Genomic DNA, 21,661 nt, shown 5'->3' with positions numbered 1-21,661 from the left:
AAGGGAACGGTCCCCTGCCCCCGGGCTGTGGACCGTTACCGCTCCACTGGGGTCATTCAAGGAGAGATGAAAAACCACAAACACACAGTGAAAGAAAATGAGCCATAAAATGACTAAAATATGAATTGATCATCAATGAAAGAAAGGAAAAATAAACAGAGGTGTATTGCCCAGAGATTTTTCTACAGAATTTTGCATGATTTATCACATCAATTTCTTTTCCAAAAAATGCTTTTATTTTTAGTTTGCCGTCCACTATAACAACATTAGACATGACGCACAGACTTAATAACATAGTTTTGCAAATTACTCCACAGCCACAGTCATTCATCTTAGCTCGTTATCTTGAAATCTTTCTCATTTGTTTTGCCCCACCACATTCATTCTTTAAGAAAAACATTAACAGTTGAATTGGCTGTTTTCTCCTTTGGGACCTTTCCATCTCCTGACACACTGCACTTTTAGCCATTTACAGTCTTTTTCTGCTTTTCATGCACCTCAGAGCTTAAAACTAGGATGGATAGGAAATGTATACATTTTACCTACTGCATATAAGTTCCATCAAAGAGTAAATACTAGAACATACTATAACCTTAACGCAGTTAAGTTCAGCAAAGACAAAACAACAGAAAACTCCCTGCTGATGAATAAATGAGGAAAAACTGCAGGTTGTTTCTGAAGTCTGATTTGTAAAAATCTTGGTGAGGCTAAAGTTTGTGAAGCAAACACTGCAGCATACATAATAAAAGTGGCGTATACTTATATATTTAGTACCTTCTTAGAAGGCGCAAAGAGCTTTACAGTCACCGTCCCATGATGGCGGCTCCACTGCCAGACAATTGCACCAACCTATAACCACCAGGAGCAATGTGGGGTTCAGTGTCTTGACCAAGGACACATCAACACATGGCGGGAACCAAACCTACAATATTCCAATCAGAGGTCGACCGCTCTACCTCAGCAACACGGCTGCACTGTTTTAGGGCCACCAAAAAAAAAAAAGCTCGGCTTTACCGAAACCAAACCCCAGTTAGCCAGCTACACTAACAATAATTCTGAACAGTAATAAAATGTTCAGAATTTCTCTGTTTTTGAAACCTATCTGGAAATAAAGCTTCACAAAATGATTCACATCCTTCATCTTCAAGCAAGGCTCCAATAAACAGACAACTTTTTGGTGTTTTTTCTCGCTAATTTATGGTTTTATTCCTCTAAAATAATGACTCTTTTTCTCCTAAATTTACGAAATTTAAAATTGTAAATGTACGACTTTACTCTTGTTATTTAATAGTTAAGACTGTTTTCTCGTAAATTTATCACTTTAAAGTCATTATTTAAAAATAGAAAAATATTTTTGTTTTTGGAAACTGGACCTAAAACGCTGTCAATATATAAAAGGGAAAATGTGAAAATGATTGCACTCTTCCCCGTCAAAAATAGAAAGTTTGAATTTAAGGATGCAGTTGGAGAACATGTATATCTTCCAAAATGCAAAAATATGCTAAAAAATAATAGTATTTTAAATGTAACGTCAGTGCTGGAGCCTCTGTCAGACAGTTATGACAGGATAATTCAACATCGCTGGTAAACTTTTTCCATTGGCTAAAATTCTGTGAGGGATTATTGTGCCTCGGAGAAGTTCTGTGTCAAGATGGGAAGTTCACACCAGGATTAAAAGTTAATACTTTTGACTGCTGCTGCTGATCGACAGCAGGAACTTTTGCAGCCTTTTTTTATATATATATATTTCTCTTACTCCCCCCTGCATCATTACTGCTTTTAGTATTGATTGTCTGCTGCCTCGTGAATTATGCATCCTGCAGCCTGGGTTCAGAGGATCCCAGGTGTGTTTGTCAAAAAAAGGAGATACATGGAATTGGACAGTGTGGCTGGGGGGGCCAAAAATCCATACTGGTCACATTATGTCACTGTGCCAGTTTTAATCTGCAGAGCCTCAATGCAAGCTGGTGGCAGGGCTTAGAGTAATAAGGGATGTGTTTCTGTCTCGGCTGCTCCCTCGACTGTCAGGATGTAGTTCAATATTGCCGGATGACAGAGATTCTTTACCATCAGTGTGTGGCTTGCGGCTTTCAGCCGGTCTGGACCTGTTTGAGGATGTTTCTTTAGCAAAGAAAAAACTGGGTTTGATGGGTTCACCAGGGGTTTTATTTTCTTTCACAGAATGTATCATAATCCAATTCAGCCATTATTCATGTTTATTTATTTCTTGCATAAGAACATTTGCTACAGAAAGTTTGGCCCAAATTAATTCCAAATTCCTTAAATTGTCTAAAAGAAATCCAGACTAAATTACATATACAGTGGTTTTACACAGCTTGCCCAGTGTGTGGCAGTTACATGAGAACCAATGGGAAATTGTTCACCTTTCCAGCAGCCTCCAGTGGGAATTTGAAATGGTGCAACATTTGGGACTTTCCAGTTGGCTACAATTCATTCATCTTCTTCTGTTTTATCCGTTTCGGGGTCACGGGGGCTGCCGGAGCCTATCACTTATGGGCGGAGGCAGGGGACACCCTGGACAGGTCGCCAGTCTGTCGCAGGGTCACAGACCCATGCACATTCACATTCAAACCAATGGACAACTTAGTAACCCATGAAGCATGTTTTTGGATGGTGGGAGGAAGCCGGGGTCCCTGGAGAAAACCCACGCATGCACGGGGAGAACATGTTGGCTACAAATTCAACAAAAAACGTTGAAGACTGATTTTCTTAATTTTCCACCATTTTCATATCATTTTAGTGATGTTGAGTTCCCTGTTAGGAAATCTGGCTTGTATCCTGCTAGAGGTTTAGAGCGCTAAGTTGGTTAAGCATAGAACTAACACATGGAAAACTAGGGTTTGGGGACCGGCCCAGGTGGAATGCCAGACTCGGGCCCCTTGTGGCTACATACTGTAGATGGCCGGTAGCGCAAAGGGTCTTGCTCAAAGACCCAAGCCCCCTGGGAAACAACTCCCTGGTTTCCCATGCACCAGTCCAACATGCAGCCAACTGAGCCACAGTCTATTGCAGGGTCAAAAAAAAGGAGTCTCGATGCGGTCATATTTGGACCAGGTGTAGATAAAGTCTCAGCAGTTTCCGGCCATAAGATGTCCATGGAAGGGCGGGTCTCCAAAGCAGACGAGTCTTCCTTTGATGAAAGCGGCCTGGGAGGAGTGTTGCAAACACAATAGGGTCAAAGAAGGAGCAAGTCTGGCTGCTTTTATTGTGAAGTTGGTGTTACTTTCTCAACGTCCTCCAATGAATGGAATCGTGATTTTCATGAGACCTGTTAAGAGCAGGTGTGTCTCGGATACAATTTCAAACAGTTTTTTGTGTCCTTATTCTTGTCCACCTCCCAGCTGACGATCCCGCTGCCTGAGCCAAGTGCTTACCAACAAAGAAACAACGGCCAATCATCTGGATCTTTCCACTTTTCCGAAGATCCCCACTCTACTGGGTGGAGCCGTCATCGAACCAGAGCTGACTGTCAGACCTCCGTCAGGGTTTTCACATCACCTAACCATTTCCGCTGAAAATGTCACAATAAATGAGCATGAGAACAAGTTTCTCATGTTTCTTAGTTGAGCTCTGGGAGACGCATACCCGATCTCTTCCTGTAAAGAATATCAGGTGAGGAAATCTCCATTTCAACTCTTTTGTAGCAGCAGACATGTTTTCAAAGCCTGAAGGAAGATCATAAAATATGTTTAAAAGTCACGTTTCACAGAAAAATTGTGTTTAATTAAGACTTTTGCAGTTAATTTGCTTGTTTACCTCTATAGTAAGTCAGTGGAGAGCGCCTGCTGCTGCTGTTTGGCTGTGGTGCTCCTTTATGTAAACAGAAGAAAGCCTGGGAAGGAGCCAGAGACACAACATCCTCTCTCTGACCTCACATTCAATCTGCTCAGAATAGACCTTCACATGAGCAAAGAATCACGGAAATGTTTGTTCAAACTCTTATCTCAACTCTATATTTCCTCTGGGCTTCTGCAATGTGAGCTGCATGGTTTATGTTTAGACCTGTAGCATGCATTGCTAAACCCTCAGGACAACTCCCTGGCCTTTGCAGCTTCCAAAGTCACGTTTGCAGCACAGCAGATCAGAGAATATTCCACTGGTTACGCAATTTTTGCTAAAACCTACACGTTTACTACAAATATATACCCAAAATACATGTACCTTTAGCCCAATTTTAATAAAAGTATGTTTATATCAATCAATCAATTTATTACTTGTATAGCACTTATAAAAGCAGAGGCAACCAAAGTGCTTAACATAAAATCAGAAACGATATGATACAATAAAGAAACAATAAAATCAATTAAACAATAAAAGCAATAAAAATACATATAAAATGATATATAAATATCATTGTATATTGAATTTAAAATGTATTTTTCTTCTTTTTATCTAATAAATTTACCCTGGAAAACACTGTCTGACAAAGAACGGTTTGAGCTTTCATAAAAAAAAGCCTTTGCATGATCATTTTGATGGAACTAAATTTTAAAAGGTAAATTAACTTAGTAGTAATGATTACAAAGGAGAATCCTAACAGATTATGTCTTATACTCCAATATTCAGGTTTTACATGGATGCAAAACCAACACTTTCCTGCTTTTAAATTCAACTCACTGTATTTGCGTGAACTCAGTATACAGGTTTACACAACAGGAACCGGATTTTCACATCAATGGATTCTGTCAAGAACCTTATCAAGTCATGACCATTGAAACTTCACTGTAAACCTATGGCAGAAATCTACTTCTGACTTATTTTTACTTTTCTTTTTCAAATTATAAAAACCCAATTTACACAATACTGGACATTTAATAAATCAGGTTGATTAAAAAAACTGCGAGGATTCCGTGTTTTAGCTTGATTTTTTGTTGGTCATGTTTTACGTAGCCCCTTGTCAGTCATGTATAACAAAAGACCGAAATTTCACACGTGGAAAATGCGCAAAATGGAAAATACTTAGTAACGTGGTCTTTAGCGCAAAGTAGCTTTTCTCTGTTCTAGAATCCCCTGGAATTACGTTAATTGCGTCAACGGTTGAAGAGTTACTGTAGTCCAAAGCACGCCAACACTGGAGCTGCAGCTTCTGTTGTTTAGATCAGTAAAAACAGTTTGAAAGGGTTAAAAAACTGTTTCCAACAATATCCAGCCTGACATTGCAACTTGCAGAAAGTTCTGACAAATCCGTGAACACTTTACATTCATAATCTGAAGCACGCCGCCTCCCTTGTCCACATTGTGTTTCAGGTGTCGGCTAATCTCGTCTCACTTGTCTAGTGTTGCCGTTTCATCAAAATCTCCCTTTCTTGGCAGGCATTGCTGCAGCAGAACAAGCCTCTCTCCTATTACAAAAGGCTTGGTTTTAATAAGCGTCCAGGCTATATCCGCACTGTATTCGGTTTCCTCAGATCTTGAAAACACCGCCGTAAAGTAGCTGAAATTTACTGCTTTGCCCCCCTTAGGTTTTTTTTTTTTTTTCTCACAGGGAGATTCCCTTGCGCTGCTTCATTCACTCCTGCCAGAAATATTGCTTTGCTCTCCCTCGGCCTGTGGGAGAAATATGGAAATTTTTACAGTAAGAAGTTTAGAAGGAGACTAATTGGAGTTGTGCCAGGATAAGACACCCCCACCTTCCCTGAGTCCTGAGGCATTAAAGGCCTGCCAGCCATGCCTGAACCGGGTTGCGTCACACACACAGGCTTCATTAATTAGACTGGGCTTAAGTGGAAAGCTGCTCATTTGAGAGGAAAAGCACCACGGAGCACATGTTTCATAAGTGCTGCAATAAACAGCATATTATCCCAGAATTTCATTTTTGTTGCCGGTGTTTATGTTGGTCTGTGTAAGCTGAAAGACCCACTCCAATGAAAATGTTGTTCTTTGGTGTTTCAACATGTGGCTCTTTTTAATGATGGAAGACGTATATAAATAAAATAAAGCTTTATATTGTGTTTCTGAGTATTTTTTTATTCAAATTGTTGTGAATCAGAAACAGATTTAAAAAAATGCTGCAGTTGTTATGTATAACTACAATGGGCGTGGCACAAGTTCCCGGACCGCTTCATTCTTATGCATCCACTTACAGACAAATAGATCCATGAACCTCTTTATTTTCCTCATCTGAGCTGGAATCTGGCTCAAACCTCTACGGCTAGATAGCTCCATTATTGCTCGCCATTTTTGTTGCACCGTTGGGCTATGAGATGCTGGAAGGCAGCGGGAGAGTGTAAACAAAGAGCTCTCAGCCACAAGGTTTGGGGGGCAGGGTTGCCCCACACCAACTGTCCACAACTCAGAGGTGAATTTCAAGTAAACCATCACCGCTCTGCAGAAACTATAATCTAGAAAACTACAGTTGTTTTTATTTTATTTTGGCTAACTGAGACCACTGGGAACATGTCAAAAATAGCTTAAAAAGATCATTGGAGTGGGACTTGAAATTGTATTTTGTTTGAGTTTTTTGCCGATTGTTGGTCAGATTCATTGTTTACTTTATTCAGATTAATCTGGCTGGATTTTATGCCTAAACTCTATTGGCTCAGTTGGAACCAGTTTTGGATTTTTTAATGGGAAATTTGGAACTTAGGAACATTTAAAAATAAAAAGCTAAAATATTCACACTAAGAAGCTGATTTGACCTCATTAACCCTTTAACAATGGAGACTCCACCAGAGACACTTAAATAGGACGTTCTTTGACATACAGTAGCTCTTTGACCATTTGTGCAATCAACATGAATTAGCTGACTAACAAAACAGCTGATTTACATTGATTATGTGAGCACTCCACTGCATGAAAGTGTTGCATGTTTGTGCAAGGCTTCTTTTCTGCACTTCAGAATTCGCTCAAACTACATTAATTTTGTGAACAGTTGAAGAGTTATGGTAAAATGTCAACACTGGAGCTGAAGAACTAAGTTTTTGATTTTAGCTAAAAATGGCATAATGATCGTTAAAAGACCACTGGAAGCGCAAAAAATTATTGGGATGCTCTGAAATATTTCTTTATTTTACTTTAATTTTATTTGTCTATTTATGTAGACTTGCTGGCGTGCTTCAAATGTTTACTCTAGTGTATAGGTTCTGATCAAACAGTTACATCCCCACAACCACCTCTATAATGGACTGTGGCAAACTAGCTTTGGACATGGCGACTGAAAAGTCTTTTCACACCTTCAAACCCTAATAGCTGTTAAAAACTTTGTGGACTTTCAGTAAAAAACTTTTGAACTTTTTAGGCTCTTTTTACTTCATAGCCAAAGGGGATTGTTTTGTTAGTGCTTTTTTATTCTTTCCGTGCAGTTTTTTTTACTTGTTTTAACTCAGGCTCAGCTGAGGAGTTTTGTTTAGTTTTAGGAAATCATATTCTTGCCCCTTGACTTGTTTTGATTAACTTACTCACAGTTTTAAAAAAAAAATAATATAGAAACTTGAGATCCCTCTTGGTGATATGTGCAGATGGGTGATGTCTGGGTGTAAACCGAGCCTTTAAAGCTTCATACCAGAACTCCTTTTAAGCTGTTCGAAAATGCTGCTTGTGGGAAATATGGGGAGGGTGTTTTTTCCCCCTTTGTCAAATACTAAAACTTATTTCAGCCGTTATTTAGATTCTAGAGTACAGGTTTTTTGGGTTGGAAAGAAAACCATATTTGCAAATCCAATGTGGTGGACATTTTATTTCAGCAGCTTGGCTGTTAGTTCAAAAAAATAAAATTTTAGAAAATAAAGTTTCTGCTAAAAAAGGCAGAGGGTCAAAAGTACCATTACCGTACAACACTGTATTTTCCATAGTTAAGAGCGCATCAGATTATAAGGCGCTCTGAACTATAAGGCACATTGAGCGAGACTAAAGATTTAGAGATAAATCCATCAGTCAGTCTTTAACAATTTTTCTGAAAAAAATTAAGGCATTTGAATGCACCTTTTGCGCAGAAAGTATTGTAGCTTTGGTGTCAAAACTAGCCTTCATACCAAGTTTCAGTAGAAAAGGGAAGGTTTTGGGGTCACCTTTAGAACAATTTTTATGAAGCAAAGTCTTCCATCACGCATTCTCCATGCTCTTAAAGACATATTCTGTGCACTCCAAACAGAACTGTGCTAGCTTTCCCTTTTTTTTTTCAACAAACACCCGACCTGTGTCTATTCACAGTCAGTACGGCAGGGCCCCCGTCCAGGGAGCTGTTACTCCAGCAAGTGACTTTTCTTTCCGGTCGTTGGTGGAAATAATTGCACACAGAGGCCATTACTCCACAGTTACCGGGCCATGTTATTCCTATCAACAGCCGGGGCTGCTCAGCGCATTAGTCAGAGTTTTGGATGTTTGTGAGGCATTAAACCCTGAGTTCAAGGTGGTGGGGGTCGACTCTTTGAGGAATCGGATGCATAATAAAGTAATTGATTCACTCAATACTGCTTCATTTCTAATGAGCACCATCTCAAGGCCACGACTAGAACAAGCTTTGTCCTATTGATTACCTGTTAGGTTTACTATTCTGCACTCTTTTGAGCAACATCACTTTTTATTGGTGTCAGTATATTTTTTATATACAAGAAAATCAGCTATTATCAGTTGCTTTTAGACTTTTAGGTTTATTTATTTATATTTAAATTTAAAAAAAAATAAAGATTGAAAAATAAACTAAATAAAAAGTCAACAGATTAAAACTTGTAGGTTTGACCACATGTTAACAATTTTGTAAAAACTAATTTGAGCAAAAGAAGCTACTTTTTGACATATTAGGGAGCTGTAACTTTTTGATTTTAAATTAACCCTATACAGTTTGTTGTTTGCATATAATGCAAATAAATGGTTAAAAACTTTGTTGCTTTTTTTTTTGTTTTTTTTTGTTCCAACTTCTTATTCGGCTCATGCTCTACGTTGGTTTAAGTTTTCTCTGCGTGGTTTTTTTCGTACTTCTTCTGTGGTTATAAGGTGTGTCATTCGTGATGCATCTTTGAGAATTTCACGTAAAGACCAAAACTTCTCACTTTTTCCAAGTTTATTCACGCATGACCAATTTTTCACATGTGCAACATGTGCGTAGCGGCTGTGTGACATGGCCTTAATTAAATATTACATTTTTTTGTTAACTCCAAAAGTGATTAGGTAAAAAGACGTGAATTTAACTTGTCTGAAAGATGCCTTCATAGTTTGGACCTAATAATGGAGCCGGTTAAATTATAATGATCATGGATTTTGTGGTACAAGCACCAAATTTGGCAAGGATCACCTGTTTTTGAAAAGCACACAAGAAAATCCGCCATCTTTACAAGTGGCCACCATTTTGGGTTTTCTCATGGCTGATATGCGTTTCTGAACAAGGGGATCCTTAAGGTATCAATGCCAAATTTTGTGCTTGTACCACGAAATGCACGATTTGTCTGAAATATGGACCTAACCAGGTCCGCTATAACAACAGTCTGCATGCATGTCTGTGTTAAAGAACAAAGAGTCTATGTGGAGTTCCAAGCCAAGAGCTCAATTGATCCCACTTGCCTTCTCAGTGCAGCAGTCTGCAGGACGCCCTGCAATATTTATCTTCACTGTGTTTGCAGCATACTTTCAAACTCTCCCAACGATTTCCCTCGCAGTGTAACCTGACGCCTCTGTCACCCTTTCCATTGTGTTTCTGGAGCAGAGTGGAAGACTTCAATGGTCTCCTCTGGAGTAAGCTCTGGAGAGACAGATTTACAATTGACTTACAGTCTTTTTGACCCCATTAGGCCCATGAGCACCTTTGTATCCACAGCTCTGGGGGAATGTGTGTGTCAGTGAGTATAGGTTTTGCAGACAGAGAGACAGAATGAAAGAAGGCAGTGAAGGAGGGGTTGATGATTCGCCCGGCTTCCAAGGCCACTGCCAAGCAGAGCTCTGAGCGTTGCATCAGGCCATGTTTATTTCATAAATGTTCTCCCCAGCTGTCAGTTTGAGAGGGCTTCATCCCCCCCTTACTCCTTTCTACAACTACCCACTGGAGTAAACAAGCAGCAGCACCTGCGAAACTGCTGTCCTCTCCTGAAACCGCTGACGCTAATGAGCAAGGCGAAAACGTGCAACGCAAGTTTCCATTGCTGCATCTTAAAGTGCAGACAAAGACGTTCTGTTGAAGTCAAGGAGGTTAGCAGTCGTGTCCAGGTGAAAGGTCAAAGACAAACATTAGCCCTAATATAACAGTGAAGCATCAATCAGCAAGGCTATACTTTACCCTTCTGCTGATGAGAGATGTATGACGAAGGGGGGAGGTCCAAAGGCCCTCCATCCCTAGGGTCCCATCTCCCTCCCCACTCATGTGGAAAATCTCCAGAAAAACAAATGCTTGGATCTTCACCCTAAGGCCAAGAAAAAAAAAATCCCATTGACTGCGTCTCTCCTGTATTCATTTGGAGCATGGCGTCTATTATGACATATCTGCCTTTCGCACTGTTTATGTGTGTATGTGTCACTCCGTCTGGGCTGGTTCTCCAGGCTGCCTGTGAGTCGTATCTAAATAGAGCTGTCAGCCACTTGTTATGACCAGCAGTTGGCCCTGGCAGCCTCTGGGTCTCTGAACTCCATGTGATTCATGGCTGGCTGGGGGACAAACACGGGAAGAGGAGTTCAAGTCTATGCAAACACAGAGGAAGAAGAGGGGGAAGGAGAGGAAATATGAATGTGAGAGGGAGGTTGGGATGGAGGGATAGAGGCGCCGTTGTGTGGATTGGCAGTTTGTAAGGAGTGATGCTGCAGAAGAGACTGGGTAAGTTTGGGTTTTTCCTGATTCTCTCCCCTTTCCTCTTCTTCCCAGTCACTGTCACTCTAATCATCATCCTTACTGCACTCTTGGCCTCATTATTTTCCATTCCCGCGTGTTTCCGTTACATTGCCTCTCCCTCTTCTTCCTCGGCATATTGATTGGCAGGAACCAATTTCTGAAATTTTAATTTCCAGTCGACGTTGCCTCAAACTTTTTCTGGTGTTTGTCTCGAAATTGACATGCAGAGAGGACCTGTAATGATACCATGGCTGAATTTGAATATTGTAAACATGAGCTGGCAGTGAATGTGGTCTCCTTAACTGTGCGTTGACTTTCTGAAAACAAAGTATGAACCAACAGACCAGGAATTAATAAATAATGAAACTTTGGAATGATTGAGCGACAAAAATGTAGCTGCAGTGTTATTCTTAGCCTTCACGAGGTTCCTGCTTAAATCATAGCCTTCATTACTCTAACCGGCCAAATGAGAGGTTTTCCGATCTCTACGTGTTACCCACGTGTCACTTGTTCTTTGACGATAAATATCACATCCAAATGTTCTTTGGAAGGAACTTCTAATCATGGACAGCAACAGTCCGTGTCAAACAGCAGATACAAAAGTATATGTCTCCACTCCGCGGTCTCCAATGGACCATCTTAACTCAAACGCCCTATTTCCACATATTATGAAGACTTAGAAATATGGGGAACTCAAAATGGCAAACTAAAGCTGTAATTATTTTGTAGGAGACAAAAGTGCCCTTCATGTAATAACAGCTTCGACACAAATACATAAATTGAAAAATACAAAGTCTGCCATAAGTCAATAGACCCACATTTTCTAAAGCTTTGGTCACCATACAGGGGGTTGATCGGTACGGGCACGGCGGATTTCAGGGCCATGAAGCGTTGTAAAGAGAAGTGTCCACATGTTAACAGGAGTATAGTTGTCTTGCTGTTCCCTTGAGGCTCACAGGGCCACTTCAGGGGAATTCATAAAAAAACGGAACATACCGTTGTCGTGCAGTTAGTGTATCGTGAAGTAGGTGTAGGGATAATGTCAGTTGGATGCACTTATGCAGTATAGGTGATGCTGTTGGACGGCGACCTTGCGAGTACCGGCTCCTAATGGAACAAATGCCGCCCGGGTAGTGCAGGTGATACGCAAGTGCCCAATGGACAACTGTAGAATGTCTCCACAAACTACTCGGTGATTGTCTACCTTCCTAAATTGTAACAATCAGGCTAAATGCAATGAGCACACACTTATCACATGAGCAGCACTAACGGGCCCCTTGCGCATTTAGAAGGGTCCAGTCCAGGACCAGATGCATGGATGATTTGATAAAACACCTCATAAGAGAAAGAAATACATGGAATTTGGACGAAAACATGCTTTAATTTTGATTAAAAAATATTTGATGTATTTTAAAACAGAACATTTGGGAGTTATTATTTCAAAATTGTGGCTTTTGTTCTTATTTTAGTGCCAATTGCACAAATGGTTTCATGTCCTTCAGGGAAAAATGCAAATTTAGAAAACGCTGCATTCATGTGGTGTTGGAATAATCAGACAAAGGACTGTCCAACTCAGAAAACACAGATGAACGTCAGAAAAACAACAAATTTTCAACCACCACATGAACACAAAATTGCTTTGTGGACTTAAGCAAAGTCAATTGATTTGTAGTGCACCATCTATGGGGAGACACCAACATTAGAAGGAAAATGAAAGATTATTAAGGAATATCAGTATTATTTGATCCAGTTTTATTCCAGTTTAGCGGGACAGATTAAATAGTTGGCTGCATGTGGCCCCCGGAGCGTAGTTTGCCCACCCCTGAGTGCCTTGGATTTTACGGCAATTCGGACACATGCTTAATAACTTTTTTTTCCATGAAGTATGACATCACCCATTGTAAAACCTAATAAATACAAATATATTTTGAAAACTATCTGTGAATCCATTGTGTTCTTATGACAACAACCTGGATGATTTATAAAAAACAAATGTTACATCCATTTTTTAAATATTTAATTATATCAACGCAATGCATAGGGGTCAATATTTGCCAATTGAGCTTCAATGCACACTGCTTTGTCGCAAAGAATCTTTGAACATTTTGCAGAATTACCACATATTCAACTTTAGGGATTATGTTTAAGCTTGGTTTAGTGTTACTGGATTTACTATTATTTGTAAAACTGCAAATGCAACTGGTGGAAAGTTGGTGACTATGTTTGGTAGCCGAGCCGCCACCAGTGTGTGAATGTGTGCGTGAACAGGTGAATGGGACTGTGACTGTAAAGCGCTTTGGGCTTTCGAGGAAGGTAGAAAGCACTATACAAGTATACACCATTTACCATTACCAAATGTGAAAATATTTCATTTTCTTCCACAGGTTAGGAACAGATTACCAGTCTTTCTCGCATTCACTTCTATTTTATCTAGTCTTGGTAAAAACACTTATGCTAAACTCAAAGGAACGTGATGAAGGTGATGAAGAGCTCCTCCAAAGACTAAATCATTTCACAAAAACAGACCCATAAAGCTGTAAAAAGCAACATACTAACCTGTTACCATCTTCCATTTTTTGCTTTTTTTTACGAGCTCATTTACGTTCACAGCGCTAAAATCTAGGCCTGTTCTTTAGCAAATGCTGCTATACTAATTTTGGCACACAGGGAATTGGAAGTCTTCAGGCCTCCCCAGCTTAAAGTGTAACCTCATCTTTAATGCTTTTAAGATCACAGACTGGAACACCGTCAGTGTTCATCATGCATCTTACGGGATGATAACATGCATGCAGACAGATGTCACCAGAGTCACTTCATGGCAGCTACAAGAATGGAAAAGTTGTGCTTACATCATACATGCTAATGTCTTTGTTTGCCACAGGCTATTTTATGCTAACTTCACAAGTTGCATGGGTTTAATGTGGAAGAAATTCACATATAAGTTCTTTTTTTAGACGCTTTTTTTATCACTTGGTCTTTACTTTTATGGCTAAACAACCATTTAAAAACATGTTTCTAATAACACATGTTAAGGTGAAAACAAAATAACCCTGCTGGCGGCTTCTTAGCGCCTTGGCATTTTTTACAATGACCTTGCATTGGGGCTATATCGAGAAAAATGTGCATTCCTCAAACCATTTATCCATTCATCTATCCATCCATCCAACTGACCATCTATCTATCTTTGTATCTGTCTATCCATCTGCCCATACATCCATCTCTTCGTCTATCTGTCATCAATCTCTAATCAATTTATCCATTGGCCTATCCATCTAATAATCTACCTATCCATCAGTTAATCTATTTGTCCATTCATCTGTCCATCTATTCATCCTTCCATGTTCATCCATCAATTTATCTGTTTATCTGTATCTATCTGGGCATTTTTAATGTTTTTAAAAAGACATACGTTAGGGTTAGAACAAAAAAAACCTTGCTAGTTAGGGACTTATCTTTTTTTTTTTTAAATGACCTTGCGTTGGTGCTTCAAGCGAGAAAACTGTGCGTTCCTCCCTTGACCTTGATTCATTATCATATTCCTACAGCTCAGATGGCTATCAGCATTCATCTTTGTGAATATTTAATTTGGCGTGATGGCCAAAACAGCCCAGTTTATCTCCAGAGAAACTGTGCTGTTACCCATTATTATTCTTGATGATCAAATAAATTTTTTATTGTGTGTGTGGAGATAACAGATTGTGCTCAAATTGATTACTATGCCATTTGATGGAGAAATGAACATATCTCCGTTTCACCAATTGAGTCTATTTTGATGGTGTTTGACTGTTGATCATTGATGATAATCCTGAGCGTATGTCTGAAGTGATGCTACATGGGAGTTCAAAAGGCCTGTGAATTTTTATTTTTGCACAGGCGTTCGCCGAGGCGCTGTTATAGTGCCGATAAGTGGATGTGATACTCCGTCGTAACCTCTGCGGGAAGTTTTGCAGCGCAGGGATGTCAGATGTGCAGCAGACAGGAGGTAGTGGTAAACACATGCCTGTGAGGCAAAAAATTTCAGCACTGATGAACACATTAGAATACAGCAGCCTAAACTTCAGAAAATACTCAAAGGATGTCTATTTTTTATATTTTTGGCATGATTTTATTTGTTTTACTCCTTTCCCAGTGAAGGTTGCTTCCTTGACTCCTCCTGTCTTCAGATGCGCTTCCACACAGCAGAATAAATTTGGATTAATTGTGGCCTTGGTGCCGGCTCGCTCCACTCCAGCTCAGTGACTGCTGGGAAGCAGCGGAATCATCTGCCACCTCTTCCCTGAACTGTTTTTCCCTCGTCATTACGCCGCGGAAGGTTTGCACGCCTAAAACAGAGGTAATTAAATCTCCCCGCTCTCATTAAAAAATCCAGCTGTCTGCCTCTGAGTAACCATGTCTCCACTAAGCAAATGTAAATTTTCATTTCATGGTGCTGGGAGAGGAATAGAAGGAGGCTGTTCTCCTAAAGCCGCCGTGCCCCTGCCAGCGCTGCACGGAATAAGGACTCCACCAAAATAACCGCCCTTTTGTTTTCCCGCTGAATTACACAGAGAAACGGCCCGTGCGTTACATAATTTGCAGATTAGCCGCAGTCATGTGTCTTTTGGTTACAGTCACGAACAGTAAGTCTATTCAGGTAACCCTGCTTTCATTTTCTTCCTTTTTTTTAACAAGTGAAAAAGTAGATGGCGGGTTTCAGCGATGTTAACAGATTTTTAATTAGCTTTTTCCTATTAAAAAAAAAAAAGCTCAGATTCCCATCCAAGATTAACACTGTGGAAACTTCTGTGAGGTTAACTGCGAGTTGACATGCCACGCACATTTCCTTTCCATTACGAAGAAGAATGGTTTTGCTGATTTGGGGAGATTGGACTAAATGAAACACTTTACGCCCCGTGGAAGTGTGACGCCTTTGACTGAGGGGAACACTTGCACTCGCAGTGCTTTAACGGCGAATCCGCTTTTTGAGGTCCCACTCAGCTGATGTGGCCGGAATTTTAACACACACACAAACCACAGGAAACGTCCAGAAACAAGTGCATTTAGCTCATTTTATCCAAAAGAAAACTGTTTCAACTGGATTACCACAGAAATAGTGTACTGCATTTGTCCCTGATCTTAAAGTACATTGAAAAGACAAACATTCTTCCATAGTTTCAGACGGCTCAGGGGTATAATTGAAATCTGCAGCTATAGGTGACAAAGGTGTTGTGCAACATGTGTTAATTTGGTAAAAACATAAAAATATGTTGGCTTGCTCTAAAGTGAAAACTTCAAAGGCCACAACAACTTTACCAAAGCAAAGGAGCTCAGCAGTTCTTGAAGTTGGTTTCCATGCTCATTTACCAGATATTGTTAGCAACATTCATCCATCCATCAATCTATCTATCCATCAGCCACACACCTATCCTTCTGTCTACTCCCACATCTGTCCAATAAATAAAGAAATCTGTCGGTCTGTCTCGTCAATTTATCCATCTACCTATCCATCCATCAATTCATCTATTAATATACCTATGTGTCCATCTATCCACCCATTCACATTTCTATAAGTTCATCCATCAATGTTTCCATTTATCTGTATATCTATCCATCCTTCTATCCATTCATACTCTCATTTCTATTTTTTTTCTGCTGCAGAGTGGTGAGTGTAGGTGTGGCCCTTTATAGCCTGATGACCAGTGACGTGCGGTGAGGTTAATGGCTGGTGAGGCACTGACGTCATCAGTCAGATTTACAAACATATGAACCATACTGAGTAACTTGTTCACCATTTAATTGACAACAGTTAACGTGTTTTGTTTAAAATATAATTTCAACGTGTTTTTTTTTCATATACAAACTGCAGCATAGAAAAAAGCACAAACGTTATTATCATCTTACCTTTACTTGTAAATAAAGTCCATACGCCGCTCCTTCTGAAGAAAATGACTTGCCGCTTGCTATCACTTATTCTATTGTTTTTTAACGTCACAATCTCAGGGCTCACCGGCGCCCCCTAACATGAGGCACGAGAACTACTGGCCTCACCGAGCGGCTTTTTTGCCGGCGTTTAGCGCTCAGCACAAGAAACGCGTCCCTCACATACAGTTATTTATAAAAACAAACACTGTACATCATATACATCTGCTAAATTATGTAAACTCAGCTCATATAGTACAAGTTATTGAACCGACATACAGAGAGACAGCAGTACGGTCTGACTGCATAGGTATTGCGCAATCCAAAGTGAGGCTCAGCGGGCTGGTGCCTCATCGCACGTCACTTCTTATTATCTGAACGGCAAATGCGGAAATTCAGCGATTTTGAAAAGAAAAAACACCCAAAAATGGTACATTTAAATGGAAAATGACTGCAAAGCACAAATTACTGATTAAATATAATAATTGCAATTATTTTTTCTCTTTTCTTCCCATAATGAGTAATAATGGCAGGTGGCAGGTGCCTCACCTGCCTCTCCTAACTGCACGTCACTGCTGATGACGTGTCAGAATAAACACACTGACATTTAAACCTAATTTTGAATTTCAGTCAACCAACTAACAAAACTGCAGTGTATTCAAGTGGTTTCTTTTTGGCAGGACTTAAGGCCCGTACACACCGGGACGAATATTCGCCAGACGTTATTCACCAGCGTTTTTCGCCATGTTTTTTGTGTTCACACCCAAGCGATTTTCGCTGACGATGAGCGGAGCGAACATGCAATTTCATTCCCGGACATTAGATGGCGCTTAATGTAAACAGAAATACTCCTGTACACAAGGTGGCGCTGCGCAACTTTACGCTTCTTAAAGTCGCTTTTCACTCAGAAGAAGAGAGCAAGTATTTACGTGCTTGTCAGAATCATACAAAGAAAACATGAATATTTCAAGCATCAGTAGCTCCAACTGGTGCTTGGTTCGGGGATATTTTAGAATGTCCGTCATTATTTCTTCGCGGCTGTGTAGATGCTACTTGGCGTCTATCTTCTTCGCTGGTATGTGTGCTCAGCGAGGCAGTTTTGTGTTTGAGCGCCCCCAAGTTGTGTTTTACTGTAACTTCAGAAGCTCCAGACACGTGTGCAAAAGCACCATTCTCATTGGTCGAATAGATTTCGACGCGTTGCGTCGAAAAAAAAAACGAACCCGAGGCGTTTTTGTTTTTTTTGACGCTTTGACGCGTGGCGTTTTTCGCGTCGGTGTGCACACTCTCATTGGTGCCCTTTGTTTAGTCACGAGGCGTTAAAATTCGTCCCGGTGTGAATGGGCCTTTATGGTATCACAATTAATTTTTTTTACAATTAAAGAAAAGTTAATGCTATTTATCATCAATACTTTCTTCTTTTCTTTACTTAAACTCTTTGGATAACAGAAAAGCAAACTGAAATAATGGGACATTTTTTTATCTGATTTAAATTTGCAATTTTTTTGTTAAATGGCCTTTTTACGGTTTTTCTCAGTCGCTTTGGTGCATTTCTCACAAAAGAATTATGACATTCGATTGTTCCATCATCATGGATTCATTCGATTGTTCTCAGAGTCCTAACTTGTGATTTTGATGACAGTTACACTTTCATTGACAGAAACACTTGCTTTTGAAAATCAAATTATCCATTTTGAATAAGGGACTTCCTTTTAAAGCACGAACTATCTATTTTGAGCTATTGACTTGCTTTTGTGCAACTTATTTTGATTATGTGACTCACAGTTGCAGGTTACCATGTTTTGCCGTTTGCACTAATTGTTGTCAGAAATGCTTTAGCAGTAGTGCAAACTTTAATACTGTTGTGGGAAATTCACCGAAGTGACTGAGAAAAACTGTAGAATGCATGATATTTAATCTATATCACTTTATTCCAGATCTTCTATAATGTTTTTTGTTGGTGGCAACAGACATAATGTAGTTGACGATGAAGTATTGAGATTAGAGCAGATGTCCATGAGCAACCGCAGATCGTCATGGACGACCCTCTTGAACACTCATTTGCTGATTCTACAGAAGAACTTAAGAAGAATCCTATCTTCAAACCATGTTCTGATAAGTGGATTCTCATGTCTTTGGCTGTTGAAAGTTGACTGAAAGCTAAAGTGTTCATGAATGAAGCAGCATTCACTTTAGCGTATGATGGGCACATTGCACTGTCTTTACCCAAAATTGGCACATGTGCTTGGAGGAGCCTTGGTGCAAAATGTCAAAGCGTTGTAAATCTCTCTGTGCTTTTGTTCACAGCTCTATCCCCATATATTAAAGACTTGGTGTCATATAATTATGGGTGGGCACAAACCTCAATTATTCATTTCTCCTTTATGATCATATTTTAAACGGTTGGCACTTCCTTGAATTTAACCCTTGTGCTATCCTGGGCACTTTAACATTGGGAGTTGGGTCATCTAGACCCACTAGACAGTGCGCTAAACTTTTTTCTTCAATGATTTGTGATCTTCACTGGTGTCCATGGATTACATGAAATCCTCCACATTTATCCACCTTTGTCATGGTAGGGAGAACACGTCAATAGTCATCTTGACCGCATAGGATAGCACAAGGGTTACAAGGACGCCATCCATACGACACTACCAATTCAGAGTCCCTGCTTGGTCAAAGCTCAACCTGGTTTAACTTTCAACTCACGTTTAATGAATGTAGAGCCTGAAAACGGTCCTAAGAACTTGGGTGGCAACACAAGAACACATACGCACATTCAAATAGACTTTTCATTGTAAGTGGCCACTTTAACATGCGTTGCTAATGGCGGTGTGAACATAGCAAAATTTAGCTCCACTTTCATGGATGATCTGTGGAACAAACCTTACATGAGTTGTCTAATAGTTCGTCATTTGACCTGTTCAAGCTTTTTATAAATGCTTTTTGATGGGATGCTGGTTTTTCTTTTGTTTTTGGAGCAGCAAGAAAACATTTTGTCACTTAAATTTACAGGAAAAAAAACAAGTACAGATGGCAAAATCACATGAGCATCAGCAGTCAGGATGTTCTCACGTTTGGCTTATTAGTGCGAGGAAATGGTTGCGGCATAAAAGGCCATTGTGGTCACGCAAAGAGATTTCAATACCTATCACAGGCATTGAGTCAGAAATGAAGATACTGTGGATTGCTGAGCTCTTGCGCTGCACTGTGAGATTTCATTTCACTTTCATGGCTTGGGCATGAGGTCTGAAGATGTGCCTATCTCTTCTGTCAATCATCCAGGCGAAAACAGCAGAGCAGATCTATAATTCAGCTACATGGGAGCTCATACAATTCATAGGGGCTGGATGTCTCTTCTTTCCAAATCCAAACCTCCCCCTCTACTCCTTTTTTTAAGGCACTTTTCTCATCAGTTGTGCAGCCAGTTGAAGGCTCTTTTTGCACTTGTCTTCCTGACCACCCACCAACTCTGTCCTCGTGGTCAGCAGCACACAGATTGAAGCCCTCCCATTAAAATCCAATTACTTCTGATTTTTTTTTCTGTGATGACACAGGACAGACGGAAAATGGCTGTTTATTCAGCAGCCTTGGCTTTGACACGTCATCTTTTCATTTTCTCAAACCCCAGAGGAGCAGAGGCTCCTCCAAAGACATGAGGTCAAGTGTTGTTGGTGGCTTCAGACAGGACGGCTGAACTTCAATGCTCACTTTCCAGGATAGTAGGAAAAAAAACTGGGGTTGCAATTCTTTTAAAAAAGCTGCATCTGATGGCTGAAAACATGCAGTTTTGAATCATTCTGCAGATAGTAAAGAGTTCTGTTGCCAGCTAAAGGTTGCTAGTTGTAGTGCATCCTATTGGCCAATGGCAATGCAAAATTTGGAATTTACTCATGAACTCAATAAAAACCATTGATTTTAATTTGGTGTAATTGGGTTGCACTGAAAAGTTGAAGGAGACAAATCTGCTAATTTGCATTTTTTGGGGGGGGATACCACAACATTTTTTTGTGGTCTAAAAGGAGCAGAGACCCCATTTAATAAATATTTCTTAATCGTTTAATACTGTAGCGATTGACAGCAACAATTTAATTCATTTCAATGTAGTTTTATTCATATAGCCCAATATTACAACAATAGTTGTCTCAATGGGATTCATACCGGTAATTGTAATATAGACATGAAATCATAAAAAACATAAACAACAATTCATGGAATTCAATAGGTAATGGCTAGACAGGGAACAACACTTCAAGCTAGTGTAACTTTTTGTCTGTTTGTGCAAATAAAGTAATTCCAAGAGATTCTAAAGCAAGGAAAAGCAGTTTTACGCCAATATGCTAAGTGTAGCAAACCCTCTTGTCTATAGGTCAGAATCAGTTGGTTTACATTACTTGCGTAAAAACTTTACGATTGTGAACGCTGCTTTTTGTCTGCTTCAGAATCCACTGGAATTACTTCAAATACATAAATGGTCAAATGTCATTATCACACGAATGCAATGTTGTTATCATGAGAATCCAATGTCTTAATCATTAAAAAAAATTGCCAAAAAAAGCAAGTTAGGCCTTTAGCAACTTACAAAGCAGCTTTATAGATAGTTGCCTGTTGATAGCTTATTTATATAAAGAGGAGAAACAGAGTACATTTGTAGGATAAGTACTCATAGCTGTGGTCCAGATTTAGAGCAGTCAACCTCTGATTGGAAGATCACAGGTTCAGTGTTTGCCTATGTATCAAAATGTCCTTGGGCAAGACTGAACCCCGTATTGCTTCTGGTAGTTATAGGCTGGCGCCAGTGTTCAGCAGTGGAGCCACCATCAGTAAGTGAATGTGTGTGTGCATGGGTGAATGGGACTGTGACTGTAAAGCGCTTTGGACCTTCTAAGAAGGCAGCAAAGCGCCATATATGTATACGCCACTTACCATCTTCCATCCTCGGCATTTCCCAATCTTCCAATTAGGCTGATGTGAATTTGTAAAGGCAGGTTT

At 39.9% G+C, this 21,661-nt stretch overlaps 2 long non-coding RNA genes across 2 annotated transcripts; both read right to left on the bottom strand.

Annotated features, from left to right (window-relative positions):
- Positions 1 to 2,143: 2,143 nt before the first annotated feature.
- On the bottom strand, positions 2,144 to 4,270 carry LOC105356655. Its single transcript, XR_910756.3, has 4 exons — positions 3,778 to 4,270; positions 3,607 to 3,686; positions 3,396 to 3,532; positions 2,144 to 3,167 (listed from the first exon to the last, which is right to left on the bottom strand). It is a non-coding gene; the product is annotated as an uncharacterized LOC105356655 (long non-coding RNA).
- A 5,032-nt stretch (positions 4,271 to 9,302) lies between these two features.
- LOC110017317 lies at positions 9,303 to 10,776 on the bottom strand. Its single transcript, XR_002292690.1, has 2 exons — positions 10,226 to 10,776; positions 9,303 to 9,694 (listed from the first exon to the last, which is right to left on the bottom strand). It is a non-coding gene; the product is annotated as an uncharacterized LOC110017317 (long non-coding RNA).
- Between the last annotated feature and the right edge of the window lie 10,885 nt (positions 10,777 to 21,661).

This window comes from Oryzias latipes, chromosome 20, assembly GCF_002234675.1.
Source record: "Oryzias latipes chromosome 20, ASM223467v1".
NCBI classification, from domain to species: Eukaryota; Metazoa; Chordata; class Actinopteri; order Beloniformes; family Adrianichthyidae; genus Oryzias; species Oryzias latipes.
This window is presented reverse-complemented; position numbering and strand designations above follow the sequence as displayed.